At 60.5% G+C, this 27086-nt stretch overlaps 1 protein-coding gene and 1 non-coding gene across 4 annotated transcripts in view; one reads left to right on the forward strand and one right to left on the reverse strand.

The window, feature by feature from the left end:
• Positions 1-27086, reverse strand: part of Tcf7l1 (transcription factor 7 like 1) — a 111571-nt gene that overhangs the window by 42745 nt on the left and 41740 nt on the right. The gene's annotated exons all lie outside the window — the stretch shown is intronic.
• Positions 9986-10057, forward strand: Trnaa-agc (transfer RNA alanine (anticodon AGC)). Its single transcript has one exon. It is a non-coding gene; the product is annotated as a tRNA-Ala (tRNA).

The raw sequence follows: 27086 nt of genomic DNA on the forward strand, positions 1-27086 counted from the left end.
GGTGGTAGCACCTTGTAGACTTACGTCTTGGGGTTTTTTTCTGTTTTCTGGTGCTGGCGATGGAGCCTGGGGCCTCACACATGCTAGGCAAGCTCTCTAGGGCTGAACTGCACCCAGACCCCAACGGCTCTCTCAAACCCCAGGCCCGCAATTATCAATGAACTGCAAAACTGCTCGGCGTGGGCCTGGCCTGGCACAGGCTGGGGAGACCCAGAGCCCAACCAGAAGCCAGTTTCCACTGAGACTTTTGACGCTTGCACTGACGCTGGGTCAGCGTGCGGAGTTGGAGCCCCGCTGGGAGATGGCCATCCAAATGGGGAAAGGGAAGAGAAACACGCCCTTGCGCTCCGGAGTCTAAAACACGCAGCGTGCCAGGGAAGGCTGGTCCAACAGCTGGACCTCACGATAGGGAGGCCGAGGAGCAGACAGAAAGCTGGAGACGCAGAAAGAGGAGGATGGGAGGAGGCAGCATGGCCCCTGGAGGGGAGGAGGCCGGGCAGGGGCACTGCAGGCTGAGGCAAGGGCTCCAGAAGGGGACCTGTGCACTCAGAGGCAGCGCCACTCAAGGGGACCAACACGGCGCTCCCTGGAGCAGAAGCCAGGGCAGTGGCGCCTTGGGGTCAGGGTGGAGGGTGTCTGCACACTGCTGTGACGGCCACGGGGCAGTGAGCAGCGCGGGCCCATCTTTGCTGAGACATCTGCTAAGGGAAGAGTGGATTTGGCCCAGGTGTCCTACTGTGCTTGGGCTGGGTCCCTCCTGCCAGCCCAGGGTCCCGGGAAAGCGGTAGGGAAGCTGGCAACCACAGGGTTCCAGCTTCCCATACCAAGGGCTGAATTAGAGGACCAGAGATATCTCAGCAACTCGGGAGGCTGAGGTAGGAGGACTGCAAGTCCAAGGCCAGCTTCAACAATTTAGTGAGACTCTGTCTCAAAATAAAAAATAAAAAGGGCTGGGGATGAGGCTCAGCAGGAGAGCATCGCTGGGTTTAGTGCCCAGTGATTTTTTTTTTTTTTTTTTTAAAAGAGTCAGAGATGGAAAAGACCTGCCTGCGACACCAAGCCCCTCCCCTCCGGGGCCTGGCAGAGGCATGGTTTGACTGAGAGCAGCCATAACTGGCTGCTTTAGAGATGTTTTGGATTCTGGCAATTCTAACATGGTCCCTTCACATAGGGGGTGGGGAGAGAAAGGGAGAAAGCAAGGAGGGAAGGGAGGAGGGGAGGGAGGGAGAAGGAAGAGAGAAGGGGAGGGAGGGAGGGAGGGAGAGAGGAATCTGAAAGGATGTCACTGACAAACAGAGCCAGGTTGTTCCGGAACCCCATGGAGTTACCCACGTCCTAAGGAAGTACAAACAGGCTGAGCTGAAACACCACCACCAGGCAGGAACCAATACATGTGAACATACACCTGGAGCCTGAATCACAACAGGAGCCAGGTCTGTGAAAACGCACTCAGTCCTCTGAGCCATGGAGCAGAAGGGCCCTTCCTTTGGCTCCATCAATGAGTCAATCAACAAACCCTATCAAGGCACTGAGAAAAAGCCACTCCCAAGGCCAAGCACGACAACGCTGGGTTCCAGCTCCTGTTCCCACAGGAGAAAGAAGGAGCCAAAGTGCTGAGCTCCAAAGGCCCACTAAGCAAAACACGTGGAAGGGAAGAAGAGCCCAGGGAGGCGACCTTGGGCACACCCTTCCAGTCAAGCTGGAGGTCCCTGCTCCAGCCCCTGCTTTCTGATTTCCTGACTTTGCAGAATCCAGAGCTAGCATAACGAATTACACCCTCCAGCTTCCTTCCTTTCTCCATTTCCTTAAAAACAAAAGCAAAAGACACAGATTGAACATTTCCATGAAGAAAGAACTCAGCAAAAAACAGCACCCTCCACTCCCTGCCAGCAGTCGAAGGGAACTCTGCTCCCTGCAGGGCACCTTCTCCAGGGGGCAGGGGCTTCCTGCGTCTGCCCGGGCGGGCTGGGGTCCAGCTGTGCGTCCAGGCAGCCCTGGTCTGTCCTTTGGTTTGGGCACCATGCCTTCTGGGGAGAGTCTAAGGCGTCCGAGACCCTCGATCCTGGACAGTGCCAGGCCTCCCCAGCTGTGTGCACAGAACGGTCTCCACACAGCGCCCAGCTTGCGCTTCAGTGTAAGGGGACACAAAACGTCTCAGTGACGATTCTCCACACTGATTCCACGCAGTGGCAGCACTGTGGCAGACTGGGTTTCAGAAAGCAGCAGACCAGGAGCAGCGGCTTCCTTGCCTTTTAAAGGGGACCACTGGACAGCGCTGCCCTGGAGGAGCCGGCGTGGGGCAGCACGGCCACCAAGCTGGCCTGCGGGCGAGAAATGCAGGCTCTGTGCCCGCGGTGCGGGGCAGGCTCTGGAGGACAGGGCCGAGCTTTAGCCGAAGGGAGAGGACCACAGGGAGGCCCGGGGCTGCTGGGGCAGAGCCTCCACCAGGTCCCCAGGGCCAGCTGAGCCCAGCGGTGGAGCCCACCGGGCATGGGGTCACCACACCTCCACACCCCGGGCCCTCGACCCCATCCCTCCTTCCACCTCCTCCACACGCTAGCTCTAGGTTTCGCATCAGCGTTGGGGGCAGCTCAGCGGCAGAGTGCTCCCCTAGCACGGGAGGCCCTGGGTTCCACCCAGCACCTCAGACACCAAATCAGACCACGGCCCTGGCGGGCTGCGCTCACCCAGTCCAGCACACACCCCGGTCCTGCTGCACACCCTGCCTCAGCTCCCAGCACCCCACAGTGGAGTGGGATGTCAGGAGGGCACAGGGCTGGCCCCTCTGGGCGTCCACCACGGCCTGCATCAAGGGCCAGGTACCTGCCCTGGCCACCTGCCTGGGAGACATGCGTTCCCTCCCCACCCTAAGTGCACAGTGGCCCTGGTCTTGGAGGTGACCAAGGCTCTGACTGCGGCCCTTTCTGGTGCGATCCCCTCCCCCACCTGCAAGGCCGCCTGCAGCCCACTTCCTCCCAAACCCCTCACAGGACAAAGGGCCACGGACGGGGTCATTTGCAAGCTGGCCATTCCTCCCACCACCCATTCAGGGACAGTCTTGCACAGCTGAGTCTCCGGTCCTGGTTCACAGCAGGGTCCGCACCTTCACCTGCTGCTTGAACTGGGCTAGGCAAGAAGGGGCCTCTTCCCCTTGACCCGGAGCATCTCACCTGGACCCACCACCCACCTGGCCTCCTGCCCACCGACAGCAGGGTTGGTCCAGGCTGGTGGGTGCAGCCCTGAGTCCTCCGGAACCACAGGAGCCCAGCAGCCCCCAGCCTCCTGCTCCTCCTGCCCTCCCCAGCACCCCGAGGTCCCCTCCCCCACTGTTTACACAGCTGCAAAATGAAGGGATGCTGCGCGGCCCTCCCCAGGCCCCAGGAACTGCCCACAGCTCGGGCAGTGGGAATGCTGCCCCCAATCCAGTCTCCTGCAAGCAGACCACAGGCCCGTAAGGGCACTTTGAGGGGACGGAAAAGCACACTGAACCACTTAGGGGAGGGCTGGGAGGAAGGGTCGCACAGGCGGACTCCACAGGGTGAGCGGCCGCCTGCAGACCCCGGTCACCGGGGTCCACGGTTACAACACGGACTTAACTAGATGGAAATTTAAAAAATAGAAGCAAACAGAAAACACGTAACCGTCCAAGCGTTCTAACAATGATCTTGGAGCTTTTAACCAATGGCCTTGAAAGCGTTTTGAACATCTCCAGTCCAAGGAGGCAACCCAAGTGCTGGCTTCCTGGGCCACCCTCCAGGGCAGGTGGGAAACCAAGCCAGACAGGTCTGGAGGGCACCTCTCCCAATGCAGACCGCCCTGGGTCGTCTGAGACCAGCAGACGGACACCTGGGTCTGCAGGACGCAGCCTAGTGCAGGCTGGTGCCTGGCCGGCCGGCCGCTTGCCTTTGGAGGTCGTGGTCACTGCAGATGCACCCTGCAGGTCCTCCTCACCTCCTTGTCCCCTCACGCCACCTCCAAGGAAGCCCTGGGACTGTGTTAGGGTCTTCTGCCCCGGCTCAGACTGCGGCCATCGAGGTCCCTGGTTCTGCCCACTCCCACTCCAGCCCTGAGCAGGCCACACTGAAGTCCTATGCACAGCGCTGACCCCCACCCAAGGGTCTCTTCCCGTGGTCACAGAATGACAATCTTTCCTTTTCGAGAGTCATTAGCCCTGTCTTATGGGTGGTCCCAGCACCTGCCTGTCATCTTGAAACATTCACTCAAAAATTCTGGGTCTCTAGGGACACACCAGCAGGCTCACCATCCTGTCCAGAGGCTCCAGCTGCAACCAAGGACAGACCCCCATGGTGGGGTCCAGGCTAGAGGCCTCTGCAGAGACCTGGGAGGACACAGCCTGCTGTGCCCTGAGGCTTCTTGGGCTCAGGGATGACGGGCGGCCCAGGTCTGCAGACAGCCCCTGATGGTGGGAAAACCTGCTGTGTGGCCAGAGCGCCATAGGCCACCCGCTTCTAAAAAACCGCCGACCTGCACTGCGTGGTGGCTGGGCGGCCGCCTTTTCTGTTGGTGTCACTGACAAGAAGCTGCACGCCTGGCCCCTGCCCAGGAGGGCCTGATGCCACAGGTGCAGGGCCTGGCCCCTGCCCGGGAGGGCCTGAGCTACAGGTGCAGGGCCTGGTCCCTGCCCGGGAGGGCCTGATGCCACAGGTGCAGGGCCTCGGCTGCTTCCTGCTGGGCTTCACAGGGTTCGGCTGGGGGTGTAGTGTCAGTGTCCTGCACAGGAGAGGGACCCAGGTCCACAGTGCAGGCAGCAGGACGGGCTGTCCTTTCCCACAGGGCCCGCAGGACCCCAGAGGGCGACCATAAACCAGCCCTGCTCTGGGAGAAGGAAAAGCCTGGGGGAATGGGGAGGGCAGGCGAATGAGGACCAGAGCAAACTCTTCTCCTCCTCTAACACTGGGGGGGGCGTGGATCCAGGCCCCAACTAAGCGGAAAAGAAAACACCTCCTTGCTTCTTCTCCCCCCAAGAGCCACCAGTGGTTAACGGTATGGTGGCAACAAGTGGGTCAAAGGTCAGCCTAGCTGCCGGTTTCCATGGAGACGGGCCTATTCATCCACACACAGGCTCTTCACAGCCCCACACAATTGAGCTATTACTGGGTGCCCGAGAGCGGGCTGGGACTGGCAGCATTAGACAGGGCAGGTTTGATGGGCTGATTCAAGGGCGGTCAGGGAACTGTCCAGGGCAGGATTTGGGAATGTCCTTCATAAGAGAGGCACAGCCCACGCCCCGTCCGGTCCCAGGCACCTCCCTTGTGGGCAGCCTCCGCAATCCACGCTGCCGGCCTCTGTTCCGGAGTCCGCCTCCCCAGACAGAGGCTGTCCTGACGCCCTGGACCTCTGCCCTCTAGACCTGTGACTCTACACTGAGAAAGACATCAACCCACAGACAGGGAGTTGCAAGCTGCGTCGTGTCCACTGCAGGGCAAATCCAGAGCCGGAGGGTGAGGAGCAGGCTCAGGACGGTCTTCTCAGGTGAGGCGTCCTTTGGCACCGCTTGGGAGTTCTGTGCAAGAACGGGGCGGGGAGGGGCACTCCTCTGAGAGGCATTGCCACCTGCAGGTTACCAGAGGTTCCACCCAGACCCCCCCCTTTAGGTCAGAGCGGAACCATGCGGGTGGAAGGCAGTTGCTAAAATGGCCAAGGCCTTACCGAAAGACTCTTCTCCCTCACAGCAGATGGCAACCCTTGGCAGTGGGTTCACGGACGCGCCCCAGAGCAGGAAGCACCCACACCTTCCAAGGCCAGTGGAGGAACAAGCCTGCTCGGCCCGGCAGGGGACGCACTCAGTAATGAAGACACCCTGGACCCGGCAGCGAACCCCGGATGCACCCTGCCAGGGGAAGGGCACCGGACTCCAAGGCTGTCGTTCTGGGAGAGAAAAACCCGGAGGGGAGACCGGCCAGTGCTGCCAGGGCTGGGGGGTCAGTGGTGGGGACAGTGCTGGTAACGGGGTGCCCGGGAGACTCTAGGGGGGATGGAAGGTGGACATCACCAACGTGGTGTTACAGTCTGTCAACACCCAAAAGGTGAATTTCATGATACATTGAGAGAGAGAGAGAGAGAGCGAGAGGGGGAGAGAGAGAGAGAGAGCGAGAGAGCAAGCGCCTCTCTGGACTTGGACCTTTAGAGCCTGCAAAAGGAAAGGCCTCTTCAGAACCGTGTTGGGGCTCAGGGTGGCTCAGGGGACGCGCCTAGCAGGCGTGAGGCCCTGGGTTCGATCCCCAGCACCACAAAATAAGACAGAAATCTGTCTTGAACTGGAGCGCCCGTGGGCCACGGCCACCTGACGGGCCACCAGGCATCGAGTTTGCAGTTCTGAGGCCTCGCGGGGAGAGAGAAGAGGAGGCAGGAGGGACAAGCAAGGTCATCACCCAAGGGGTCAGCATGCTGCCCAGGGGTCATCTGCACCCAGCAGAATGAGGAGTGACTGCTTCTGCCCCCGCAGTGGCCCTGCGCCCAGAGCAGTGTCCGCTAGTGTCCCTGCAGCATTCCACGGACAGCCGATAAACCCGAGGGCAGGACTCAGAGCCCACGGAGGCCACGGGGAGGGGAACCTCACCGCAGGGCGAGGGAGGTCGTCCACACAGCATTCCGGAGACAGATTAAAAGTCACAAAACACACAGAGAAAACCCCAAAGCACCCCAAACCAAAGGCAGAACGTGGACGGAGGCAGGAATGAAGGAGGCGTGCACCCCACCCGGGGCCAGTGCTGCCGGCCGGGCCTTGGTCGCTGGCTGCTGCGAGGAACACATGCAGATCCCCTGGACTCTGAGCAGCGTGGTGACGACAAGTGACAGACAGTCCTCGTCACCCAACGTGCCACCCACGTTGCCAACATCAACTCCTCTGTCTCATTCCACTAACTTCGGGAGGTGGGGCCTGACGAGGGTCCCGCTCTGCGGATGAGGAAACTGAGGCACAGGGGAGCTCTCTGACCAGCCTGGGGGAGCTGACCCCCAACCCCTGTGCAGATCTAAACCCTGCGCTCTGGGAAATGGGATGAACCCACTGAGCCGCAGGCTAACAGAGGAGGCCCAGGCCCCTGGAGGTCACCCCCGCTCTGCAGCCTCTCATGTGGGGAGGGGGCGCCTCAGGAAGGCTGAGCTGCTCCCATGGCTGACATTCCCAGAACCCGGGGAACCTTGCCAGGGTCTGGAGGGTGTGGCGGGCTACAGGCCTCCAGGAGAGGTCGGCAGGGAGCAGGTGGCCTGAGAGGTGGAGGCTGACTCCATCCTGCAAACAAGGGCCTGGGAGCTGCGGTGGGCTGCCCATCAGCAAGTCGTTCAGGCAGAGGCCAGACGGCCAATGCTGAGGTCACCCTGCCACCCGGCCACTGGTTAATCATTCTCAGAGGTCCCCGGAGCCATGCGTGAGCTGGGCGGAGGCTCAGCGCCAAGGCAGGAGAAGCCCGCTCAGTGCCAGGAGACAGCGTGGGAAGACAGGACAGGTGTGGGTGGCCATCAGCACCGCAGCTCTGCGCCTGGGGCACCTGCGGACCTACCAGGTGGCCTGGCTCTCGGGCGCTGGAGCTGGCTGCCCTGGCTGGCTCGGCCACCTGGGCCAAAGCAGGACTTGGCAGACGTCGCCAGGGGCCTCCACCGTGCCCCTTCCTGATTCCGAAGGCCTCGCTCCCCCAGACGGGGCACCAGTTCCTAGGGCGCCCAAATTTCACGACTCAATGGGACGGTCCGAGCTTGAACTAAGTCTCGGGAAACTTGGGCCATTTGTCCATGAAAAACGAACAGCAGATCAGAAGGTGACATCCACCCAGCCCAGACTGTCCCTCCAGCGACACTGTGTGCAGGCCAGGCCAGAGGACAGTGGTGACCTGAAGCTGTTACTCTCCGTTTCTAAAAGGGCTTGTGATCGTACTGACCCTCTGCAATAAACAGACTGTGGCAGAAGGGAGGGGCAGGCAGGGCCCAGGGGACAGGCTGCCCAGCAGGACGAGCTCAGCTGGGGAGGAGGCCCGGCCACCGGATGCACCGCCCAGGCAGGAGCTCCATGACCTGAGGCTGGGCTCCTTGAGGGTGGCCACCGTCGCTGCGAGAGCCACCGGGGGGCACGAGGGAAGCCCCGGGGAGGGGACAGAGGCAGGGCGCGTGGCCAGAGGAAAACGCAGGCCGAGGCGCACCTCTGCTGCACACCCCAGAAGGCCGGCCAGGGCTGGCTGACAGCTCATCGGGGAGAGGGCAGTTAGTGAGACCCCCAGACACCCCATCTCCAGCCCCAAGGGACACGCCTCTCCCATGTTCCAGCAGCACAGGGTGAGGCTGACCTTCCCTCTCCTGTGGCCCGGCCTGGTCTGGACTCCGCCTCCTGCCAGGAGCGAGGAGCCTCGCGCACACCTTTGCTGGCAGATGGGGGTTAGGGGTCAATTTCCAATAGTTCCTCGGTGCCCTTCAGGATGAGACCCTAGTTTCTGAGCGCAGCGACCCTGTGGTCTCACCCCCTACACACACACAACACCTCCTGGCTTCCTGACAGTCCCGGCAGGGAGAGCTCCCGAGGCCAGCCCTGTGCTTCATGGGCCTCCCTCCCGGGCCTCCCTCCCCAGCACCCACTGCTCCCTGTTGAGGGCAGTCCCCACAGGGTGAGCCAGATCTTTCCTACATCTCTGTCCGCTGGGAGCAGCCCTCGAGTGAAAACCAAAGACCCAAAACCACAAAGTTTCTGTTGATTTTGAGCCAAACCCAAACCAAGAATTCATCGAGCAACTTCTTAATAAAGACGATTCCAGAGGCCAGAGCGCTCTGCCAGAGGATGGGAAGTAAGAAGGACACACTCACTCAACAGGGCGCCCACGGCAGGGGTTCCTGCCAGAGCGTGGAGACAGGGCCCGGAGCGAGCCTCTGCTAGAGCCGCCGACTGAAGGCCCGTCCTCTACTTGGGGAAGAGATCGCAGAGTACAGGGGACGCGTGTTAGCACCCCTCTAGGTAAAGAGGAAGGCTGGCGCGGCCTGCGGTCCCTGGTCGCACCCTTGCAGTGTTCTGAGGTGCCAGCAGGGCAGGAAACCCGCTGCGGTCCAGGGCAGCTCCAGAGGCGCTGCAGCAACGGCTGGGCTGGCTGGCGGAGTCCCGGGCGGGCTGGTGGTGGAAGCAGAGCAAGGGCCCATTGGGGGAGCGGAAGGCGTGGGGGCGGGCACGGGGAAGCAGAAAAGCACGCTGGGAGTGGACACTGCCTGAGCTCGTGTCACCAGGTGCTGCCGCATCAGAGGGACTTGATGCAGGTGCTTCTGTGCTGGCCGTTGCAGAGCCTTCCGGAACGGGTCACCCCACTTGCCACATACAGACAGACCAGGGCTGGTTTCAGCATCAGGAAGCGGCAGCTGTGGATCTGAACCCGGGTCCAGTCTGTCCACTCTGCTCTAGAGGTCAGACCTGTGTCCACGCCACAGAGGGAGGATGTCTTGAGGTTTGTGAGCAGGAGAGAGGCCGGGAGAAAGAGTGCATTTGATTTAAAAGGTGCGGATAACCAGAAAGGGAAGAGCTGAGCCAGGCTGCTGAGCTAACCCAGGGCTCCTGTGCTCTGGGGTGGACCAGCCCCAGAGAATCAGCAGGGCCCCGAGGACGAGGGAGAGTGGATCAAGCAACAGGAGAGGAGCGGAGACGGGCGTGGAAGCTCCTTTCTAGTTCAAGACTCCCACCAAAATACGCTTCAGGCCCTGAGCTTGGTGCCCAGAGTTAAGTGCTGGCCAGCCACTGCCAAGGGGAGCCTCATCCCTCAAGCGGGAGGTAGGGCTAGAGGGCAGTGTGTGCTGCCCAGTGTCCACCCGCGGCCGCCCGTGGTGGTCACTCTATGCACTGTCCATGGGCGTGGCCCTGCCGCTCACCCAGGCACACCCTGCAGCCTGGCCCCCGGGGACGCTCAGGACCCCACACCTCGAGGGTCCACCAGGAACCTCGACCCCGAGAGCTTGCAGGGGAATAAAAACGGAACCTTCAAAACCCACACAGCCAGGCTGGGTTGTGGCTCAGTGGTAGAGCACTCGCCTAGCATGCGTGAGGCCCTGGGTTCGATCCTCAGCAGCACATTAAAAAATAAAATACAGGTATATTACAAAAAAGTCTAAAAAAAAAAAAACACAACCAAAATGCAGTGAAATGGCACAACTCTGGTGAGGCCACCCCAGGTTCCAAGGCGCTCTGCATGGCCACTGGGTCCGCCCTACCCCGCCCCGCCCCTGCCGGCTGGCTCTAACCCGGCCCCAGGCGGCTCTGACACCTTGCAGACGCTCATGGTTTCGCTGGCCACGTTGCCGCGTCCCTAGACAACAGGAACCCGCACGCTGCTGACTTGCATCCTTGATCTCTCTGGGCTCATCTTCATCCGTGTCCTCCCCCCAGCTCTCCACCACCACATCCTCCTGGTCCAGTGTGTTCCTCCGAGCCGTGTGACCTGGCGAGGACTCTGTGGCTGATTCACTCAGGCTCAATGTCACCGCTTTGCTTGGGAGAGAGGACCAGGTGACCTGGGGAGGGGCTGGAGCATCCTGTACAGAGGTACAGTGCTGCACCCTCCCCCGTCTGCCCTGCCCCGCACCCTCCCTCGCCTGCGCGGGGCCTGGGGCAGCACGGCCAGTGCCCTCCTTGGCTGAGCTCCCGCTCGGGGATCTCACGGCTGGCGTTGGCGCCCGGCACCCGGCGGGCTCCTCTTGGACAGCTCTGCCTGCCCCAGCAGGACAGGCGCTGCAGAGCTTGGAGCCCTGGTGGTAGCCCCACACTCGGCTTCCGGGCTCTGCAGGGACAGCGCGGGAAGCGTACCTTCCCACGTTATGTCATGTGGCGCTCCCGGCTTCTGGGGAAGGCACTGGGATCCTCCCCATCAGCCCAGACCGCCTGGGCCGCCTTCTGCCACATGGAGACCCTGCCCTCGGCGACACCTATTCACACAGGTGGAAAGGCCCAGGACAGGGCCGAGGGGCTGAAGAGAGGGAGACGGGGCAGTTCCTCGGCTGCCTGCCCCACTGCGCTTCCCCAGGTCCCCTGGTGTCCACTGCCTCGGTCCTGGGGACCCACCCAGACTCAGCTGGGTTGCAACCTGCCTCTTTCGGCCTGCTCACCCTGACCTGTGCAGACCAGCTGAGCCCACACAGCAGAGGTGGCTGCAGCTGGAGCCGGGGTGAGTGGGTGGCCCGCATGGCCTCAGGCCCCGGTCTCGCAGTCCGCGTAGTCCACGGCCCCCGCAGGCCCTGGGTGCTCCCGAGGGTGCTCACAGCCGTCAGTCAGGTCATTTACCAACTTGGAGTTTTTGCAGAAACATTATCTTTAGTTACTGAAGGAGCATTGCTTGTGCAACCACATTAACATTTCCCAAAACTAAAGATGCTCACGTGCCGCTCGACGGAAGGCTCGACCTGTCCCCACACTCACGTACCGCTCCCTACCGCTGTTTTTAAGGAAGCGCAGTGTCCTGGACACAGGATGACGCCCTCGGCCGCTCCCTCCCACGTTCCCTGCAACGTGAAGTCCCAAAGGCGCTGCTTGCCAGGCACCATGTATTATCCATACGTGAGCCAGAGACCCCAAGGCGTGGCTTCCGACTCTGCTTTGAGAAACCACAAATTGACAGCCAGGCTGCCCTCGCTGGCCCACACGTGCAGCCTGCTCCGGTAGCCTCCGCTCTGTGACTCATGGTGACCGGGGTGCCCAGAGACACCCCAGAGGAGCCAGGCCCTGCGGCCCTGGGGTGGCTGTTGAGCAGGGCGGCTGCTCTGCAGGAGCGGGGTCTGTCTGCTTGGCGGCACCACACGGGGCAAGAAGAGATGCAGGCCGAGGTGCGGCCAGGCAGGAAGGAGAACGCCACGTGATGGAGGATGGCTGAGGAAGGAGAGCCTGCGCGAGGGCCCCCGATTCAGGACGTCGTCCGCCTTCTGTATCAGAGGTGGCTTGCCTCTGAAGACTTCGGGCAGACCCCAGGGTCATTCGGAAGGGGCCAAGCTGGTAGCCCACGCCTATAATCTCAGCGGTTCAGGAGACTGAGGCAGGAGGATCGCAAGTTCAAAGCCAGCCTCAGCAACTTAGCGAGACCCTAAGCAACTCAGAGAGACTCTGTCTCTAAATAAAATATAAAAAAAAAAAGGCTGGGGATGAGGCCCAGTGGTTAAGTACCCCTGGGTTCAATCCCAAATACCAAGGGGGAACAAAAGAGGAAGAAGGGAAACTGTTCCCTGCCCCAGGGGCCTCCGGAGGACCCAGGGAGCCCCGACGGGTCGGTGGGCCCCTGGGAGGCTCAGCTTGATCACCCGCTCCGCTCCTCCAGGTTTGCTGCTCCTTTCTCAGGTGAGCTGGGATCTGCTGGGTCAGCCTCTGGTCACGCTGCTCTAAGGACTGGCTTTCTGGTTTGTTCTCCGTGCCAAACTTCGGAGGCCAGGACCCAGGAGGCCCGACGTCGTTGCTGGATGGGTGGGCGGATGCACACCAGCGCCCCGCAGGGCGTGCGGGGGTCTTAGTAACGTCAGTCTGGTTATTTGCACAACACGTACGAATTCCAGAAGCCAAACTGAGCATGGGGCTGCCGGGCGGGCGCGCTGCACCGAGGGTTCCCTCAGCGTTGTGGGAATCCTCCTCTTGCGGACACATGGCGCATGGCGGGGCGCGGCGTCCCCGATGGCGGCGGCTGCGGGGTCTTCATGGGTAACGGGCGTGGGCAGACTGCACTCCGCAGAGCCGCACAGCTTCCCGCAGACGCAGCCGTCTCCTGCCAGTCAGCCAGGCCACGGTGCCCACGCTGCCCGCCTCCGTCCACCCTGTGGAACCAGCTCTGCTCCCAGGAGCCACCCTGCCAGCGTGAGCACAAGGAGAGAGACGGCGCTGTCCCCTCACGCGGACCCACACCTCACTCTTCTGAGGCCTCGAAACCCTAATGTGACCACAAAACCCGGCCTCTGGTGTTTCTGTCGAGTATCAGATTCCTTCCGCTGAACTTGGCTGTTCACGGCCTGAACGAATCACATTCGCAGTACGGAGCCATGTACACAGGCCTGGAAAGCACGGCCCAGCGGGCCCAAAACAAATTCAGCGAGGCCTAGCAACAAGCCTCGCCCCCCGCCAGGCTCTGCCAGGGGCTGTGGGCCATGGAGCACCAGCTCCTCTGCAAACAATTAAGGACAAAGTCACAATTACAGCTGGGATTTACAGCCAGAGGAGCGACCCATACATCACTGAGCGCCCACCCCCAGCCATCCCCAGCCAGATAACCAGAGGCAGATGTTCCCACAGCTGCCTGGATGTGGGCACGCCATGCGCGCCTGCTGAGAGCCAGCGGGGCCGTGGACAGGCCAGCCTGCCACGCCGGGGGCCCTGCACCCCGGATCCCGCCCACTGCACGGGCCCCCTCAGGGGGGACCTGTGACGCCCATGCTTCCTGCAAGCCTGCAAGCCTGGCACAACCCAGTCACAGCAGTGCATCTCCCGGGTGGACCTGGTGGGCGCTGCACGGAGCACCCTGCAGGGACTCTGCGACTAACACTCTTGAAAGGCATCCACATGGTCCACAAGTGGAGAAACCCAGCCTCAGAGGGGCAGCCAGCTAAGAGAAGGTTCTGGTGCTCCTGGGCAGCACAGCAGCTGGCCAGTGGCCTCCATCAACAGCGGAGCAAGAGGGAAGGATGTGGGGTGGGGGGCTCCGTGGTGCGAACTACAGGAGGGAGGCTGCACTGCCTGCCTCTCCAAGGGCAGCTGTGCTGTGACGGACGGACGGGTGAACCAATCGGCTGCCAAGGACCCGAAGCGGGGACCCGGGCCTTCCAGGCAGGTGCAAGCTGTTACTCAGTGGTCACAGGAGTCCTTTGCGTGTTTGCCTTCAAGCTTATGGATGTTCGGGGACATGACGCACGTGTAGTGAGGCGCACGCATCTTAAACCCACTGCCCGATTAATGTTTGCATGTGTAAAAACGCCTGCCACCCCTGCTGGACCAAGACATGGCACGCTCTAGAACACATCACCACGTGTTCTGGAAGGCTCGCACCTGCACCCTGCCACCCATTCCTCCTCTGTCACTGGACCAGCGCTGTTCATCTTTGAACCTGTTTGTGTCTCCTGGACTCAGGTCTTTGACACAGTGTTGGTCACTCTCCGGGTCACACCAGGGCCCTGATTCAAAATGACCAGTAACAAAAACCCCATGACTCCTCTGTCCCACCTGCCAACCTCAGGTTTGCAGCCCTCACCACAGGAGGCTGCTCCTGGCCACAAGGATAGCCCCTGTCCTCAGTGGGCGGAGAGCCCCTGTCACTTGTCTCCCAGCAGGAATTGAATCTGGCAGTAAGAAGCAGGAGGAGGAGCAGCAGGAGGAGGAGGAGGAGAAACAGGAGAAGAAGGAGCAGGAGGAGGAGGAGCACAGGAGGAGGAGCAAAAACAAGAAAAGGAGGAGCAGGAGCAGGAGGAGGAGCAAGAGGAGGAGCAGGAGGAGGAGAAACGAGAAGGAGGAGCAGGAGGAGGAAGAGGAGTAGGAGGAGGAACAGAAGGATGAGAAACAAGAGGAGGAGGAGCAGGAGGAGTCCCCCTCCTGACCCTCTGCCTTTGTCCACCTGGCAATGACCCTGAGGCCACCGAGATGCCTGCTGAGAGGAGAAACTGTGTGGGCACAGCCGGGTCACTCCCCAGCAGAGCAGGGGCAGGTAGATGAGGACAGGGCTGCTCCCGTGCCTGGGGAGTGGGTGGGCAGGAGGTGGCCTCTCAGGCACCACAAGGCCAGTGGTAGCCATGTGGCTGGGAGTGTCCTCCACAGGGCCTGAGACAGGTCTGGAGCTTAGAAAAGTACACCCGAATCCACACCCACCCGCGAAGACTTCGCCTGGGTCCTCCTATGTCTTCCCCTTCTCTGGAATTTAGATACGTGGACATCCCGTTGAGATGCCCATGTCTTGTATGCAGATCCCTCAGAAAAAGACACGAGCAGCTTCCTAACTCGCTGACGTTCTGGCCTTCTCGCCTGGGACCTCCCGGACTGCGCCAGAAGCTCCCTGGAGGTGGGGCTCCAAGGCCCTGTGTGGATCTTCTCCTGAGGTGGACATGAGGTCGTGGTCACAGTGGCCCGTCAGCGGCTCTGCTGCCTGGCATCCGCTCCGTCAGCCCGGAGGACAGCCTTCAGCCTGCTGCCAGACCCAGGGAACTGCGCCTCAGCAAGTTCCTGAGCCAAGAGCGTCAGGAGGCGCGGAGGTTGCAGGTGGCCCCCGGGCACTGTAATCCCCAGCGACAAGCAAGTGTCAGCTCCTTTACAAGATTTATAGCAGCAAGGCAGGCCCAAGCCAAGCGTCTGCTCCTCCGTCAATTGCAAAAGAACGCCAGGGCTGATCACTGAAGTATGGTCGGGGCTCCTCCCGGCATCTGCGCACTGTGCTGTAGCTCAGAGGTCCGAGGCTGTGGTATCAGGAGTGAATGTGGCTGCGACACTTTTGGGGACAGGATGCCTTGTGGCTCCTGAACCTCATTCAGACCAGAGGGAGCAGTCAACAGCCACGCGTGGGGGCCGGACTTAACCTGGACTGCCTTAAAAACAACACCTCAAAAGACCGCGTTGTCATTCTCACTGGGCTAAGATGTCCCCTGGAAGTTAGTTCCTGGAGTGGATCTCCTCCTAGATTCACAGCACATGCCGCTGGTTTAACTGAGGGAGGGTGCCTTGTGGAACTCCTCTTTGAAAGGAGGTCTAAGCTCTGGGTTTCCAGCACCAGGACAGTGCCTCCTTGAGAGATCCCGGGGATAGGCTGGGTGAGACCAAAGTCCCGCTGGGTCAAGAGCCTGCAGAGTCTGCATCACCACGAACTGCCCCCTGGACACCAGAGGCAGCGAGAGCGGTGGGATTTCAGGCTCTGGAATGGACTCTTCAGAAAGTTAAATGAAACTATGATCCCAGAGCCCAAGAACTGGAAGTCAATCAGTCGCACACACGCCTGTGTGTCCCCTAAGACACAAGCAGAACCTGACCGGTTATGTGGCCTCCATGCAGCCACCGTAACCACCTTGGACCAGAATCTGAATGTGGCATCAGATCATGAGTATGGACACAGGGCCAGAGAGGACAGCGGGCCTGTCTAGTCTGGAGCCGCCATGAAGGACAGACGTCAGGCTACGAAATGGGCTATGGGTCGGTTCCGGGATCAGGGCTCTGGAAAGCATCCCAGCTGCTGAGGGTTCTCATCAGTGACTTGCCCAGGACCCAACAAAGGGGTGACACTTGATTCTCGCATGATGTCCACTGTTTTAAGGCTGCCTGTAGTGGAGACCACTGGGGTATCTGAACAGAAGTGAACAAAAGGATCAGAACAAGCTCCTGTCTCCTGCCCCAGCCTCCCTCGGACAGACCCGGGTGCAGATGCGCCAGCAGTCTGTGCACACAGCACGTCACCCGCATGCTCCACCACTAGCCAAGTGCAGAAAACTGAGCCTGTGGGCCTCCACATGGCCTGCCTGCTGCCCTCAGCTCCAGCCTGCTCAGCAGGGAGGGAACCGCAGCAGGAACCTAGCCTGTGGAACCATCTTGTGTGCTTTTCTTTGAAACAAAAACTTATTAGCTGGGTATGGAGGTGTACGCCTGTGATCCCAGGTGGAGGCTGAGGCAGGAGGACTGCAAGTTTGAGCCCAGCCTCAGCAACTTAGCAAGAGCCTGTCTCAAAGCTGAAATAAAAAGGGCTGTGGGTGCATCTCGGTAGTAGAGCACCCTGGGCTCAATCCCTGGTACCACACAAAAATTTCATTGTTTTCCAAATTATAAGAACATAAGGACACACACACATTACTTTAAAACAACCTGAACTATCACTCAAATATTTATTTTAGAAAATAAAACTCCACTCCTAATCCCATCTGCCTTCCAGGGAGTGTTCTATGTATGGACTAAAGAGACACATGTGCTACCCTAAGTCATGCCTTTCACCAGTCTTTTTTTTTTTTTTTTTTTTTCTGCTTGAAAAAGAAAACCCCAAATGCGGCATAATTCCTGCCCACTGGATTAAGGAAACGTCGCCAGGGTGTGGAATCTCTCTTGGTTGTTGGTGGAGGTGTGACCCTGGAAGCCTTCTCCATGGCGTTCTGGCAGATTCCTTAGGATGCACACATGCCTGGGACTCAGGAAACGGCTATGGGGCGTCTCGGCTGGAGAAAGCCTGCTTTGTGGGTGTCCCGGGCGAATGGGGACTTGGCCATCCCCCTGTCGCCTTGCCCGGGGTTAGGGGCACCCACTGGAAGGCGGTGCCTTAAGAGCCAGGCCAGCCCGCACGCTGACCCCTCGGGCCTGGGACACCGGGTAAGTGGCGCAGGGCATGTCCTCGGGGGCAACAGGACCCCGGCACTCACACGTGCACACAGGGACTCACCTAGTGGCCCATGTGCACTTCTAGGCCTTGCGGGAAGCGTGACACCAGAGTCAGGCGTACAGCAGAGCGGAGCCAAGAGGCGGCGGACCCCACAGAGCTCCCTGCTTCCCGCGGTGTGAGCCTCGTCCTGCCCCGCGGGGTGCGCAGGGACGTCCCCGTGGTGCGTGTGGGAGCGCAGCACAGCTGCAGGCACCTGCCGGGCAAACAAGCGGACATCCTGCCACCGCTCCTTGGCCCTCCCCGCACTGAGGATGGTGGAACTTGCAAGGCTCACGGGATGCTTCGGCATCGTCTCCAAAACTTGTAAGGCATCTTTATAACTTTATTTAACTTTCTAATGCATTATTTCATCTGGACTTTGTTTTCTTGCGTGGTACACATTGTCCACTCAGTTTCGAGTGGGGCACTCATAATATGGACCTGCGCGGCTACCGCTGCTTGGCCGCCTGTCTGCCAAGAATGAAGACTTGGGCTATTTTGACACGCGTGGTGGGGACCTTCAGCTCTGGTCACAAGACACACTCCTCAGAGGTGGGCTCTGGCTTCCAAGTGTCAGAAACGCTGTTAAACTCACCCAGGGGACACCCTCTGACCTCTGGTAAGCTGGGTCTTCTGCTGGGCTCCTCTGGGGCCTTGGGCTCTGCATCCCTCCCCTTGAAACCTCTGGTGGCATCAGCCACCGCACGGTGGGGCAGGAACTCCTGTGACCCAGGGCCTGCGCCAACACAGATATGAGATATGACCCCATTATCTCGCCCAGACCGAGGCACACCCTACAGTTAGGGACCGGGAGTCCACCTTACGCCGTATACGAAAATTAACTCAAACTTGACTGAAGACATACAATGTAAGAGCTGAAATCATAAAGCCCTTAGAGGAAACCCAGACGTGATTTTTCACCACCTAGGATTCTGCAATGCTTCTCAGACATGATACCTCACACACAAGAGAGAGCAGAAGCATTAGAGAACTTGGACTTAATCGAAAATAAAATCACTAATAAGAAAAGAGACAATGCATACAATGAGAGCAAGTACTTGTCAGCCACAAATATGGTAAGGATCCAGTTTCCAGAATCTATAAAAAAAACTTCACGGCTCAACAATAAAAAGACAACCAAACGGTGGAAAGTCAGACGTTCTGAATATATTTCTCTCAAGAAGACACACCAGGGGTGGGGGATATAGTTCAGTGGGTAGCGTGTTTGCCTCACAAGTACAAGGCCCTGGGTTCACTCCCCAGCACCGCAAAAAAAAAAAAAAGACACACCATACAAAGGTGTTCAGCCACCGGGAACTGCCAGCCAGTCTCCAAGGGCACACGTTCCCACCCACTGGAACCCACAGGCTTGGAGGGACAGAGGGAGGAGGGAGCCGCAGGGGTGGGGACAGCCCACGTGGAAAGGCGCGAACACCTTGGGGGCCGTCCAGGTGGCAGTCCCGTAGAGGGCAGAACACCGTCCTCACGCGGCCACAACCCACCCGGCCCCAAGGCAACCCCAGGCCACAGGCCACCAGTGTGGAGGGCTCAGAGACGCTGCTGGAGGTGTGGAGACAGCCAGGAACGCAGGCAGGTGCCACGGAATCCTGTCCAGCCCGAAAAAGGAGCCGCACTGACTCACGACAGTGAGAGCCACCCTGAGAGCATCGGGCCGGTGACGGCGCCCACCACAGCAGGCCACGAGCTGTGAGTCCAGTCGCACAGAACCGCCACGAACGCAACTCCAGAGACAGAGATGAGCGTCCGCCAGGGACCCCAGGGAGGCGCGGAGGGGGGTGGCGGGGATGGGTACAGGCTTCACTTCGGGGTGAGGAGAATGTTCCAGAATCATACACAACTCTGTGAATACGCGGAAACCACGGAAACGGACACTGTAATAAAAGAACGAGTTTTGCGGAATGTGGGTTATATCTAAATGGAACAAACAGCAAACACACATGTAAGCCAGTAGGAAATGAAAGATCCTCCCGCTAACCCACTGGCAGCAAGCTGGAATCTCCAGTCGGACAGACGGACCCGAGCCGCACTTCCCGCCCCGCCGCCTGCTAGACTCTCTCCTGGGCCTCCAGTCCAGCTGCCAGGCCCCCCTCCCACAGAGGGGGCTCCCCTGGTTTGGGGACTGTGTTTTTCAGAAGCTTCCAGAGTTGGAAACTGCTGCCCTAGAATCCAAGCTCTTACGAGAGTCCCTGGTGTTGGCTTGAGTGTCGGTTATTTTATCCTTTCTCATCACCACGAGACAAAGTTTCCTCACCATCCGTTTCTGGTTGTTAGAACTCGGGCGAACTTGGATTTTATTTTATTGTCTCTTCCGCATTTTTTTTTTTTTTTTTTTTTTAAAGATCAGCGGATGGCCATTTTGCAGACAGAGAATCTGAAGGACAGAACAGTTCAGATGCACACTGAGTCACCGCCCGGGGCCGGAGCCAGGTTACAACTTCATCCTGGGGACCCCAGCTGAGCTTCTCCTCTTGCTCCAGCCTGAACCACCCACGCCAGGCACAGCGCACAGCCCAGCGGGAGGGATGGTCAGGAGAGGATGGCTGGGCAGAGCCTCAGGCCGCCCACTACCAGGTCCCAAGGCCACCTTCAGCTTGGCCAAAGGGGACCTCTGCCTCCCACCCCACCCCACCCCACCCCACAAACCTCCCGTCATCAGTGGGAGGCTGACCACCCTGACCCTCCTAGACCTGAAGCTAGAGGCCACCTACAGCTCCCTGGGGCTCCTGCTCCATGCTGCCCGCCCCCTTGCTGGACCCCCAAGGTGGCTCTGGGTTTGAGTTCTGCTGGGCCATTGGGTGCTCGCCCAGGGATTTCTAGGCAGCCCCTGGCTCTGCCGTCTCGCCTCCTCGCTTCCTCTGCTGCTTTACAGGTTGAATTTCGATCTGGGCCTCCCCACAATGTTGCCTTTCATAGGCGCTCGTAAAACCCCACACAGGAAACTCAGGAGTGCCGAGAAGCCACGTGTCCCTGCCGAGGACTGCGGGTCGGCTTGGTTTGGGGTTCAAGCGCGTCCCGCCTCTGGGGGCTCCGGCCCTCACCAGCCCCTCACCAGCCCTCACAGCGGTGAAGAGGCCTTTGTCTTTCCTCCTGGGGAAGGTGGTCCCGACTCAGAAGCCCTGCCCGCCACAGGCTCCAGGACCTCTGTGGGGTTCTCTGCACCTGCCACCACCCTGCTCCAGGCTCTGGGCATGGGTACCCAGCCGGCTGCCCGGAGTGACCGCTGCCCTGGCCATAGGAAGCCCTGAAGTCCAACTGTATCACCTCACACCCTGGCCACGGACAGTGCCAGATTCCAGGCCACAGACAGCCCCGGAGTCAGCCTGTGCCCGCCTGGCCAGGGGGGGCTTCTGGGGTTACCGTCCCACCTGGAAGCTGCTCAAACACTCATCCGAGGAAAACATTTCTGTAAAGAGCAGAACCTCTCCCGAATGCCTCCGAGGGAAGTCAGGCAGGTCCCTGGAAGAACGAGCTCGCTGCGTGGCCGCACGCCGGGAGCTGCAGCCGCGGGAAGGCCGAGCGGCCTCCTGTCGACCAGGACACCCTGGCGCTCTCTGGTGATTTCTGCCTCAGTTGCAGAACGTGGAAAACCACCCCATTTCCACAGGTAAGTGGCGGCCAGAGCTGCCAGGGCCTCAGCGGGGGCTCTGAGGGCAGACAGTCTCCTTAAACCTGCTGTCTCTCTCTGGTCGGGGCCCCCAGGAGGGGTGTGGCCTTTGCCTGTTTGTGACGCCCCTCGTCCTGGTGCCACCGTGTATCTGTGACCAGGGGCCTTTGTGCCACAGAGCCTGACCCCCCACCAAGGATGCACTTGTCCGACTTCAGAACAGAGCCACTGAGATGACAGCATCAGAACCGGCCCGGGAGCCCTCAACGCGGGGTCGATGCCCTGTACTTCACCTGGTCCTTAGCCTTGCTGTACCCATGTTCTCCTCGTTGGATGAACCAAACACCGGCACAGAGAGGTTCGCTAACTTGCTCAAGGTCACAGAGGAGGCCCATGCTGAGCTGGGAGTCATGCCCAGGTGCCAGCCTCTCGGGCCCCAAGCCTCCAGGCCGTACTGCCTCCCACAGTACTGAGTGCTTCTGTATTACAAGCATGAACAATAGCCAGATGTGCCCAAACCTGTGATAAGCACACAGTGGGCCATGGGATATGCTGGGCCGAGTGGCCGTGGTCACAGGAGCACCTGGTGGTGGCACGGGGACACAGCTCTGTGTGCCTGGTGTTTACAGAACTGGCGCTCACTACAGCTCCTATGCCGCATACACTTACAGGAAAGCCCAAGAGCGTGCTGGGCCGTGTCCTCTGAGAGCCACGCTGGCGTGTGCCCAGGACACTGAGCATGGGTACTCGGGCACCTTCCTCATCTTTTAACATTGAGAGTGGGATTTAAAAAAAAAGTCAATTCTGATGTTGGAGAAACCCCAGAGCACTGGGCCCACAGCAGAGGATCTGGGGGCACCAGGACCCCAGGACTGACCGAATAAGGGGATGGGCACCCCACCCTCTGCTGCCACCCAACCCCACCCATCACCCTGGTGGGCCTGGAGGGTGGGCAGCCTCCGCTCCCAGGCTGCTGAGTGGGGTGCTGCAAACAGCTCCGGTCCTGTTTCGCTAGTGTCCAGAAGGAAACAGCCTGAGCTGTCCCAGACCCATGTGGGCACCGAAATCAGACCCTCCTCTGACGGGTCTCACCCCTGCCACCTGGCCAAGGGCGCCCCGGTGCGGGCAGGGCATTCTTGCCTTTTCCTTCACCCATCTCTTCTCCACTGAGGGCCTACTGTGTCCAGAATCAACAAGGATCCGGGCAACCCAGGGGGCCGAGGGGAAAGAACCCGAGGAGGGAAGAGCAGTGGACGGGAAGGCGGCGGAGTCCCCGTGGGCGAGGCCAGAGCGCAGCCGGAGCCAGCGCGGCCTGCGGGGAGCAGGCAGGGTGGGGTGACCCGGCAGGCGGTCTCCCTCTCCCACACCCCTGCTCGGGCAGCAGCGGTCCGAGCTGGACATGGCAGTCACCCGAGCCTGGCCAGGCACCCCCTGGTGGGGCACCGTCCGCGCTCGCGAGCCTCTGCGGTGCAGCGCTGGGGACCACGCGGACGCAGGCGCAGGCGCAGGGCGGCGCGCACCACGAACACTACCACGGCGACCACCTGGCTCTCCCTCCTGCCTGCCTGAAAGCTGCTCCGGCTCCGGGTCAAAACAGCCTCTGCCTGCCGCGGGGGACTCTGCAGGGTACCATCGGGCGCAGGGGTGCGGTCTGGGAAAAGGAAGCGTCCGAGGAGCGCAGGCGGTGAAGGCTGCACAGCCGCCCGAAAGCGCCGGCGCCTGCGACCATCAAACACGGCAGAGACCGGGAATCTGGTGGCGCAGACCTGCCTTCTCAACGGCTGGGGAGGCTGAGGCAGGAGGATCGCAAGTTCAAGTTCAGCCTCAGCAACTCAGAGAGGCCCTGTCTAAAACTAAAAAAATATGCGCTGGGGATGTGGCTCAGTGGTTAAACGCCCCTGGGTTCAGTCTTCACAAAAAAAGGCTAAGAGGCAATTTATGAGTTTTGCTGCAGTTTCTAAAAACTGCTCAACATGCCGTTTACTTACATTCAAATGTCTTTAATTGCTCGGAATATTTTAAGAGGCTCACTTGAAAAATAAATTCATAGTTTTCCATTTCTAAGAATCTGCTCAATGGAAATGCACATTTGGTTCAGAGTCATTCGCATGCACGGGTGTGTTCAGAGGGAAATGCAGAGAAAAGCAAAGGGATGCAAAACCCCAAGAGCTCGGCCCCGGGGGCATGCTGCCTAAGCCAGGGTTCCGCCTGGAGGGCCACAGTCCAGCAGGGGACACCAGGGGCTGCCTAAGCCAGGGTTCCGCCTGGAGGGCCACAGTCCAGCAGGGGACACCAGGGACTGCCTAAGCCAGGGTTCCGCCTGGAGGGCCACAGTCCAGCAGGGGACACCAGGGACTGCCTAAGCCAGGGTTCCGCCTGGAGGGCCACAGTCCAGCAGGGGACACCAGGGGCTGCCTAAGCCAGGGTTCCGCCTGGAGGGCCACAGGCCAGCAGGGGACACCAGGGGCCGCCTAAGCCAGGGTTCCGCCTGGAGGGCCACAGTCCAGCAGGGGACACCAGGGGCCGCCTAAGCCAGGGTTCCGCCTGGAGGGCCACAGTCCAGCAGGGGACACCAGGGGCTGCCTAGCCAGGGTTCCGCCTGGAGGGCCACAGTCCAGCAGGGGACACCAGGGGCTGCCTAAGCCAGGGTTCCGCCTGGAGGGCCACAGTCCAGCAGGGGACACCAGGGGCCGCCTAAGCCAGGGTTCCGCCTGGAGGGCCACAGTCCAGCAGGGGACACCAGGGGCCGCCTAAGCCAGGGTTCCGCCTGGAGGGCCACAGTCCAGCAGGGGACACCAGGGGCCACCTAAGCCAGGGTTCCGCCTGGAGGGCCACAGTCCAGCAGGGGACACCAACATTGACCAACGATCGCCATGGAGACGCTGGTCAGACCTGAGCTCACATCCCTGTTGGGAATCCTGCCCACTGTACCCTGAAGGGAGGTGGGGCCACCTGCCACTGCATAGGCTGGACATCACCTCCCCAGGGCAGCCTCCTCACCTCCCAAGACAGCCTCCTCGCCTCCACACAGCCTCCTCACCTCCACACAGCCTCCTCACCTCCACACAGCCTCCTCACCTCCCACACAGCCTCCTCACCTCCCACACAGCCTCCTCGCCTCCACACAGCCTCCTCACCTCCACACAGCCTCCTCACCTCCCCAGCACAGCCTCCTCACCTCTGAGCAGTCTCCTCACCTCCCACACAGCCTCCTCACCTCTGAGCAGTCTCCTCACCTCCCACACAGCCTCCTCACCTCCACACAGCCTCCTCACCTCCCACACAGCCTCCTCACCTCTGAGCAGTCTCCTCACCTCCCACACAGCCTCCTCACCTCCACACAGCCTCCTCACCTCCACACAGCCTCCTCACCTCCACACAGCCTCTTCACCTCCACACAGCCTCCTCACCTCCACACAGCCTCCTCACCTCCACACAGCCTCCTCACCTCCACACAGCCTCCTCACCTCCCACACAGCCTCCTCACCTCCCACACAGCCTCCTCACCTCCACACAGCCTCCTCACCTCCCAAGACAGCCTCCTCACCTCCACACAGCCTCCTCACCTCCACACAGCCTCCTCACCTCCCACACAGCCTCCTCACCTCTGAGCAGTCTCCTCACCTCCCACACAGCCTCCTCACCTCCACACAGCCTCCTCACCTCCACACAGCCTCCTCACCTCCCACACAGCCTCCTCACCTCCCACACAGCCTCCTCACCTCCCACACAGCCTCCTCACCTCCACACAGCCTCCTCACCTCCCAAGACAGCCTCCTCACCTCCACACAGCCTCCTCACCTCCACACAGCCTCCTCACCTCCACACAGCCTCCTCACCTCCCACACAGCCTCCTCACCTCCACACAGCCTCCTCACCTCCCACACAGCCTCCTCACCTCCACACAGCCTCCTCATCTCCTACACAGCCTCCTCACCTCCCACACAGCCTCCTCACCTCTGAGCAGCCTCCTCGCCTCCACACAGCCTCCTCACCTCCACACAGCCTCCTCACCTCCACACAGCCTCCTCACCTCCACACAGCCTCCTCGCCTCCACACAGCCTCCTCACCTCTGAGCAGCCTCCTCGCCTCCACACAGCCTCCTCACCTCCACACAGCCTCCTCACCTCTCAGGACAATGTCCCCAACTCCCTAGTCCTGTGGCAGCCATGCCTGGCTGGGGACAGCCCGGTGTCCTTGCACAGACAACAGGCATGCATGTGCAGAAGTTACGTGAGGGCCCCACAGCCAGAGGCAGCCGTCTGCACGACACGGAGAGGCCTCGGAGAGGCCACGTCAGCGACACTGTGTTCCTGGACTGCAGCCTCCAGTACTGTGAGGAGTAGACGTCTGTCCTTCAAGCCCCCAGCCTCTGGTGTCGTGCTGCGATGGCCCAAGCAGCCGACCAGCGACCGAGGACGTGTCTCGACACGGCAGACAGAACACGAGCCGGCCCGAGTCTCGCTCCTGGGTGCACACGTCTCCCAGTGGTCGACACCGATCCGAGCGCGACTGTGATCTAGGGCACATGGTCACGGGTCAAAGCGTCGACCTTAAGAAAGAGGACTGGCCACGCCTGACCTAATCAGAAGACCTCAAGGCAGCTCTGCTGCTCGAAGGAGGGGTCACGCTGCAAGGAGGCGGGTGACCTCCAGGACCTCAGAGTGGCCGCACTTGACGGCCAACAAGGAAACGTGGCTTCAGCTGTGCAACTACAGGGACCTGAACATAACCATCAATAATGCAGAAGCTGGGAGGCAGGTTCTCCCCAGAGCCGCGGGAAGGCCAGTGTTTGACGCCAGTCTGGCAAGGCCTGAGCAGGGAACTTGGGTGCACCCTCTCCAGATTCCGGCCCGTACCACCGTGAGGTTCTGACTGGTGGTGCCAAGTGCGTGGAGACCTGTTGCTCAGCAACATCCAGTACGTACATCATCAAATTCCAACAGTAAGTGGAGACAAATCCGCAGTGACGTGAGGCTCAAATGACAGAGCAAAGGAAGCAGATGTTCTTGGGTAAGAACTCGGCACACGAGTGTTTCTTCTACTATTTTTATCTTTCTGACTTTTTGCAAGTTTGAAATCATTTCCAAATTAAAAGAAATAAAGAAATCCCTGTTCTGCTGCTCTCTAGCCAGCTGAGACCACTGCTGGCCACTAAGAGCCTGGGGTGAGACCACTCTAGTGGGACTCTTCCTCGTGGTGGTGAGAGGTACGGGGGCGTGAGGACCGAGGACTCGCTAAGCTCTGAGCACTGGGCGACCTTGGGCTCCGCCTGCCACCCTGCCTTCACCTGCCGCCTCACAAAGCCCTAGAAAAGGAGGAAGGGAGAAGCCGGTTGCTGGAGGCCACAGGCTGGGCCTGGGGCCACATCCACCACTAACGGATAAGCAGATGCTGTGCCTTCGGGGTGGGACAGGAGGCTGGAGGAGGCCTCGGCCTCTTCCCTGTCTGCTCCGAATATTCCGCAGTAAAAACCACCCAGGTATCATTTCAGACAAAGCCACACTTCCTAGTGGCAGAGCCTGAGCCAGCGTGGGAGCAAGCCCGATCCTAGCAGCTGAGACCCCAAAGACCTGGGCTGTTTTCTGCCGCTGCCACCCAAGGACTTACGGGGGAATAGGCTCCAGTCCCCAGGCAGGTCTTCCTGCTCATCTCCTGTGCCCACCGCTGCTGGGTCTTCTGGACGGGACACCTGGCACTGACCCTGGGCTGGAGCAGGGCACCCTCAGGCCTGCTCTGGGGCTCAGCGTCCTGTCCATCCGCCCCACAGAACCGTCCCTCTTTCCTTCTCCAAGGTCCACATCAGAGCTGCTTCCCTGGGCAGCCTGGCTCCCTCCCCCACTCCTCAGGAGAGCCCACCTGAACCTCCAGCATGGGGCCTGCCGGGTCCCCTGAGGTGCCCCTGCCTGTTTTGGGGGCACCGTGTTCAAGAGCACTTTCTCTCGCAGCTCGTTCACCCTCTTCACTCCCTTCCCCTCCTGGGGCCCCTGTGCTGGGGTCCCACAACCAACTTCTACGTGCCCCCAGGAGCCCTGGGGTACCGTCTGATCCCGTCTGCTCACACTCTGCTCTCGGCACCCGGGTAGCGGCACGCATGCCGCCTCTTCACCCGAGTGTTCAGTGTGCGTTTCTTTATTAA

This window comes from Sciurus carolinensis, chromosome 13, assembly GCF_902686445.1.
Source record: "Sciurus carolinensis chromosome 13, mSciCar1.2, whole genome shotgun sequence".
Taxonomy (NCBI): domain Eukaryota; kingdom Metazoa; phylum Chordata; class Mammalia; order Rodentia; family Sciuridae; genus Sciurus; species Sciurus carolinensis.